Source organism: Mastomys coucha, unplaced genomic scaffold (genome assembly GCF_008632895.1).
Source record: "Mastomys coucha isolate ucsf_1 unplaced genomic scaffold, UCSF_Mcou_1 pScaffold17, whole genome shotgun sequence".
Classification (NCBI taxonomy): domain Eukaryota; kingdom Metazoa; phylum Chordata; class Mammalia; order Rodentia; family Muridae; genus Mastomys; species Mastomys coucha.
The window spans coordinates 35,335,434-35,341,829 of record NW_022196899.1 but is presented as its reverse complement, the minus strand read 5'-3'; the positions used below and the strand labels follow the sequence as shown (position 1 = coordinate 35,341,829).

Below are 6,396 nucleotides of genomic sequence, written 5' to 3'. Positions count from 1 at the left end.
CAAAAAAATAAAAATTATATAATGCATATAGAGTCTAGACATTCATGCAGAGTATATTTATTCATGTCCCAATTTTGAAAGTTGGACCAAATTTAATCTAGTGCTTTTTTTCTTCCTAAAGAAATCAACTCTTGGTTGCCATGACATTTGTGTTAATATGGTTCCTAGAGCCCCCATCGAGCCCCCAGCTATAAAGCCTGGCTCTAAGTCTGAACATTCAGCCATATTAAGATAAAATAGTATAATATATAAATGAAAAGATATATATGTATAGATATAGAGAGAGATGTTTTTGGAGAGAGAAAGAGAGAGAGAAAGAGAGAGAGAGAGAGAGAGAGTGTGTGTGTGTGTGTGTGTGTGTGTGTGTGTGTGTGTGTGTGTGTGTTTGTGTGTGTTTGTGTGTGTATTTTGGCCAAACCTAGGAGAAATCCTCAGTCTGTCTCTGCCTTATCTAATAGTACTACAACTTAAACAAAACATGAAATTAAATCCATAAGATGTACATATATAGATTTAGTTGTAGGTGCCAGTAAAGATGGTAAGCTTTTCTCCTGTTACCAGGGGCTTGGGTTTAAGAGGAGACATGCTTTGTCTCCCAACATGGTATTAATTGTGACCTATATATTGATCTCTACAATACTATAGCACAAAAGACACTTTCATTTTCAGTCCTCTTACCTAAAGCGTATAGATTTTTAAGTATTTGTAGTTATCCTTAGAAACCAAAAGCCCTTCTAAAATGTTAAGTTTCTAAATCATAGTATCTGACGAAATTAGATATTTCCCCAAATCCTCCGTAATTCTACACTTTAATAAATAATACAGCTAAAGTCTTAATAACCATTGAAACAGAAGACAATGAAAATGTCAGCTTCTAACTATTCATTAATTGTTTTGGCCCACAAATTCTGCAAGAGTGATTATGTCTAGAACTTAACGCTGTAGATTATTCCTACCTCTTAAGATGTTCAGTGTGCCAGGAAAGCCCTAGGCTGCAAATTGATCCTTACCTTTATTCCCTAGAAGTCAAGCTGCCAGTTCCAGTCTTTCCTGTATTCCTGGAAACTCTAATCCTCACTTGCCCTTCCCATCCATTTTTCATTCACTAATCTCTCCCTCGTGACTAATATAAGATGATGTATTTTAATAATACCATTTACCTTTTTTCATTTATTATTTATTCCCTTTACATTCCAATTGTAGCCCCCCACTTCCTGTCCTCTGTGTCCTACCCTCAGTAGCCCATTACTCCCTCCTATTCTCCTTAGAGAAAATATAGCCCTCCCCCATGTGTACCAACACTCCCTTTCATGTAAACTTATAACAAGACTGATTATTTCCTCTCCCATTGAGGCCAGACAAGGCATCCCAGCTAGCTGAAGGGGATCCAAAGACAGACAACAGAGTCAGAGACAGCCCCCTGCTCCAGTTGTTAAAGGATCCACATGAAGACTAAGCTGCGCATCTGTTATAACTGTATAGGGGGGTCTATGTCCAGCTCATGCATGCTGGTTTAAGCTCTTGTGAGCCTCCATGGGCCCAGGTTAGTTGACTCTGTAAGTCTTCTTGTGCTGATCTTGACTCCTCCAGATCCCTCAGTCCTTCCCGTGACTCTTCTACAAGATTCGACAAACTGCCTAATGTTTGGCTGTGGGTCTCTACATCTAATTCTATCAACTTCCAGATGAAGCCTCTCAGAAGTCAGTTATGCTAGGGTCCTGTCTGCAGGCATAGTAGAGCATCATTAATAGTGTCAGGGGTTGGCTCTCTCCCATTGGGTAGATCTCAAGTTGGGCCAGTCATTGGATGGCCCTCTCTCAGTCTCTGATCCATCTTTATCCTTGTACATCTTGTAGGCAGAACAAATTTTGGGTTGAAAGTTTTGTGGGTGGGTTGGTATCCCCTTCCTTCCACTGGAAGTCCCATCTGGCTACAAGAGTTGGCTACTTCAGTCTCCATATCCGCAGCTGCTAGGAGTTCTCATCTAAGGTCACCCCCATAGATTCCCAGGTTCTAGCTCATCCCAGAGGTGCCCCTTCCCCCACAGACTTTTTATTCTCTCCATCCCTATCTGCCCCAACACACATGCCCGATTCCCACCCCAGATCTCCCACCCTTCCAGTTCCCTCCTTCCATCCACCTCCAATGTCTAATTTATTCTTATCCAAGTTAGATTCAAGCATCCTGTCTTGGGACCTTCTTATTACTTAGCTTCTTCAGATCTATGGATAGTAGCATAGTTCTCCTATAATTTGTGGCTAATGTTCACTGTGAATGAGTATATAACATGATTGTCTTTCTGGGTCTGGGTTACCTCACTCATGATGGTATTTTCTGCTTCCATCCATTTGCCTGAAATTTTTATGATGTCTTTGTTTTTAATAGATGAGTAGTATTTCATGGTATAAATGTACATTTTCTTTATCTATTCTTCAGTTGAGGGACATCTAGGTTGTTTCCAGTTTCTGGCTATTACAAACAAAGCTACTATGAACATAGTTGAGCAAGGTCCTTGTTGGATATAAGTATCTTTGGTACCCTAAAGATGCCCAGGAGTGGTATAGCTTGGTCTTGAGGAAGAACTAGTCTCAGTTTTCTGAGAAACCGCCAATTTGATTTCCAAGGTGGTTGTACAAGTTTGCACTCCCGCCCACAATGCAGAAGTGTTTCTCATTCTCGCCAGCATGTGCTGTCTCTTGAGTTTTTATCTTAGCCATTCTGATGGGTGTAAGATGGAACCTTAGAGTTGTTCTCATTTGCATTTCCCTGATGACTAAGGACTTTGAACATTTCTTTAGGTGCTTCTCAGCCATTGGAGATTCCTCTGTTGAAAATTCTCTGTTTAGTTCTGTACCCCATTTTTAATTGGGTTATTTGGGTTGTTGGCGTCTAATTTCCTGAGTTCTTCATAAATTTTGGATATTAGCCCTTTCTCGGATATAGGGTTGGTGAAGATCTTTTCCCAGTCTGTAGGCTGCCATTTTGTCCTATTGACAGTGTTCTTTGCCTTAGAAGCTTTGCAGTTTCATGAGGTCAGTTGTTGATTTTAGAACCTGAGCCATTGGTGTTCTGTTCAGGAGATTGTCTACTGTGCCAATGCCAATTCAAGGGAATTTCCCACTTTCTCTTCTATGAGATTTAGTGTATCCAGTTCTATGTCGAAGTCCTTAATCCACTTGGACTTGAGTCTTGTACAGGATGATAGATAAGGGTCTATTTGCATTCTTCTACATGTAGACATCCAGTGATACTAGCACAATTTGTTGAAGATGCTTTCTCTTTTTCCATTATATGATTTTGACTTCTTTGTCATAAATCAACTGTCCATATAAGTTTATTTTCTGGATCTTTGATTCTATCCCATTGATCAATATGTCTGTTTTTAATGCCAATACCATGTGTTTTCATTACTATTACTCTGTAGGACGGTTTGAAATCAGGGGAGGTGATAACTCCAAAACTTCTTTAGTTGTACAGGATTATTTTAGCTATCCTAGATTTTTTTGGTTTTCCATATGAAGTTGAGAATTGTTCTTTTAAGGTCTGTAAAGAATTGTGTTGGAGTTTTTATGGGAATTTCATTGAATTTATAGATTGATTTTGATGAGGTGGACATTTTTGCTATTCTAATCCTACTGATCCATGAGCATGGAATATCTTTCTGTCTTCTGTTATCTTCCACAATATCTTTCCTTAGAGACTTCTTCTTAGCACAGTAGGCAGAGGCAGCATATCAGTCTCATAATCTAAAGGCCCTGAGAATTACTTTTGATACTTTGAGACTCTATCAATAATTAGGAGATATCCAGTATCTCAGGCACCAACCACTGAATTCTTGCTGTTCCTCTTATCATTGTATCCACCAAAAGGTCTCAAATGTCAGTACTCTTTTATTGCAGACTGTTGAACTATAGAACCAAGGTGTTCTTTTTGCTTAATCCTTTTTCTTTGTGCCATTTTAGCAACATAGCTTGAAAATTATATTGTAAACCTTTATTTAAGTAGAGAGAGAAAATATATTTGTCCTTTCTGAAAACTAGGAAGTAGTTTTTAACATAATACCAGTGCTGAAATGATATCTTATTTTAGAGGTCAGCTAAGTATTCTTGGGTTAGTGATGTATCCTTCTACCTAAATAACTGAGTTATTAAATCATAGCTGAAAATATTTTAGTACATTAATGGTATGTACTAATGTTTCTGATATTTCATATTTATGTGTAGGTACATCTGCATGTGTGCACATATTTGTGAAGGTCAGAAGTCTGCATCAGTTGTCTTTCTCTGTTCTTTTCTCCCTTAGTTTTTGAGACAGTCTCCCCTAGAACCTAGAGTTCTCATCTGTGTGGCCTGGCTGGCTGATAAACCCCAAGGATCCCTGACTTTGTCCTTAAAGCAACAGATTCAGAGAGCATAGCCCTTTTAGTAGGGACTGTGAATCACAGGGCCTCATGGTTATGTAGAAACAACTTCTACTGATAGAGACATCTTCCCGGCCCCTGATAGCTTATATTTTTACCATAATATTCCTTAAGGGTTTTTATTGGCCATGTTAAAAATGATGTTAAATATATATATTCCAAGTACTTCAATTATTTTATTTACTTATAAAATGAGTAAATTATATATTTAATAAAATTTCATTATTGACATATTCATGATAAAATTGACAATAATATGTCTGCCTATCTTAACATTAACATGTACTTTTTATACTAAGAATTTAGTCCTAGCATCCACATTAAACAGCTCACAACTACCTGTAACTCCTGTTCAGTGCCCTCTTCTAGCTGCTGTAGTCACCCATTCACACAATACATAGCCACACAAAGATACAAACATAGTCACATAATTTAGGAAGGAAATACAATCTCAGTTTTTTCATTCACAGTTTGGTTGGGTAGTTTAAGGACTCTAACACTCTAAAAGACCAGAAGCACCAGACAAATTTAAAGAATTACATTATTCAGGCTTTGCAGTCATGAGTATGTTCCTAATGGGGAATGCTTTCTTTAAAAAAATATAGGAAGTAGTTTCACACAGGTAGGTAACAAATGAGGAGTGGGTCCTATAGGAGAAATCAGAAAGGTTCTTAGCCTGTGTGAGAACAGTAAATCACAGCTCTCATACCAAGAGGAGTAAAAGTGATTCGATTCTGAACTATATGTGAGTGACCAGTTTCTCCAGGTAACATCTTCCAAACCAGAAACAGTTACATACACTTCTGTAGTCATAAAAGGAGAGAAAGTGGTAAATGATGTCATTTTGTGAATTGGTGATGAGAGTCTCAGGCAGATGGGGAAGTAACGGCCCTAGGTTTCAGGTGCTGTCTGATGATATCCGGGGTTGTTGGTTGGTAGAGAAAATAGATATTGTTTCAGGAAACCAGATGCGTATCCCTTTCAGGAAGAGGTGTACAGGCAGTGAGAAACAAGTGTTCATAAGTTCAAGGCCAGGCTTGGATGCATAACAGACCCTGTCCAAAAAATAACTTCAACTAATAAAATCATAAGTTACAGAATATAAAGCACATATTGAATAATTTTAGAAACAGGAGGCCATCTTTTTCATATGTGAGGAAGTTTTTACTGTCTTTACCTTTTCCCAAGGCAGCATTCTTAGTTTCAGAATCAAATTTTCTTTCCATTTTAAAGCAGAAAATAAAAGAACAATGAAGTTGAATAAAAAAGTAGTTACATAAGGGAAAAAGTACTTGAAAAAAATATAGCTAATTTTCCTTCAGTTTTTTTAAGAAATAACTTTATTAATTATTTTTGAAGAACTGTGATGCCTTTTTAAATATATTCTATAGCCTTGTCTTAAATTGATATCTTACCACAAACATTTATTGTGGAATATTGTTGTTCTATCCAGATCATTAATGTTTCATTGAAGAATTTGAAAATTGTCATTAATAACCTATGAACAAGTAAATACTCACAGTCTATGGATTTTCATTGTATTTATATGTGGAAATCAAATCTATGATTGTAATCTGTTATGCACAGAAATCCTCTAAGACTAAACATACCAACAGTTTTCTGTGCAACCTTGGTCAAAGAAGCTGCTTATTCCAGAAGACAGTGATTACTGCAGAGACTCATAACTCTTCAAAGCATAAGCAGTTGGGAATGCTCAGCAGTCAGTAGGAGAAGTATATAAATATCCCGACCCCACCCCTACTCCCAAGCTCAGAGAACATCACAGAAAATGGGACAGAAAGAGTATATGAGGAAGTTTACTGTAAACAATAGGCTTCTGAATATAACATAGCTGTTACAAGAACTCATAGCCACTGTGGTTGCCTATAGAAGAAAAATCTACCATGCCAAGAGAGGCCCTGACAGTGTCAGAGGACCAGAAAACAGAGGCCAGATTACCCAGAGAGCTATGATAG

General features: G+C 37.6%; 1 protein-coding gene across 7 annotated transcripts in view; it reads left to right on the top strand.

Annotated features, from left to right (window-relative positions):
- The window catches only part of Sclt1 (sodium channel and clathrin linker 1), a 130,540-nt gene that overhangs the window by 68,793 nt on the left and 55,351 nt on the right, over positions 1-6,396 (top strand). The gene's annotated exons all lie outside the window — the stretch shown is intronic.